A 798-nucleotide genomic window follows, 5' to 3' on the forward strand; every position below is an offset into this window, starting at 1 on the left:
CATGTAAAGTAAGAACAACATCTAAAGTACAGGCAACATGTAAAGTACGAACAACATGTAAAGTACAGACAACATGTAAAGTACAGGCAACATGTAAAGTACAGGCAACATGTAAAGTAAGAACAACTTCTAAAGTACAGACAACATGTAAAGTACAGGCAACATGTAAAGTACAGACAACATGTAACGTACAAACAGCATGTAAAGTACAGGCAACATGTAAAGTACAGACAACAAAGTACAGGCAACATGTAAAGTACAGGCAACATGTAAAGTAAGAACAACATATAAAGTACAGACAACATGAAAAGTACAAACAACATGTAAAGTAAGAACAACATGTAAAGTACAGGCAACATGTAAAGTACCGACAACATGTAAAGTACAGGCAACATGTAAAGTACAGGTAACATGTAATGTACAGGCAACATGTAAAGTACTGACAACATATAAAGTACAGGCAACATGTAAAGTAAGTACAACATCTAAAGTACAGACAACATGTAAAGTACAGGCAACATGTAAAGTAAGAACAACATCTAAAGTACAGGCAACATGTAAAGTACGAACAACATCTAAAGTACAGACAACATCTAAAGTACAGGCAACATGTAAAGTACGAACAACATCTAAAGTACAGGCAACATGTAACGTACAGACAACATGTAAAGTACAGGCAACATGTAAAGTACAGACAATATATAAAGTACAGACATCATGTAAAGTACAGGCAACATGTAAAGTAAGAACGACATCTAAAGTACAGACAACATGTAAAGTACTGGCAACATGTAAAGT

The 798-nt window shown here is 34.6% G+C and overlaps 1 protein-coding gene across 1 annotated transcript in view; it reads left to right on the plus strand.

Annotated features, from left to right (window-relative positions):
- The window catches only part of ptpn11a (protein tyrosine phosphatase non-receptor type 11a), a 24,784-nt gene that overhangs the window by 14,671 nt on the left and 9,315 nt on the right, over positions 1-798 (plus strand). The gene's annotated exons all lie outside the window — the stretch shown is intronic.

Source organism: Nematolebias whitei, chromosome 18, assembly GCF_014905685.2.
Source record: "Nematolebias whitei isolate Nwh7 chromosome 18, NemWhi1, whole genome shotgun sequence".
Taxonomy (NCBI): Eukaryota; Metazoa; Chordata; class Actinopteri; order Cyprinodontiformes; family Rivulidae; genus Nematolebias; species Nematolebias whitei.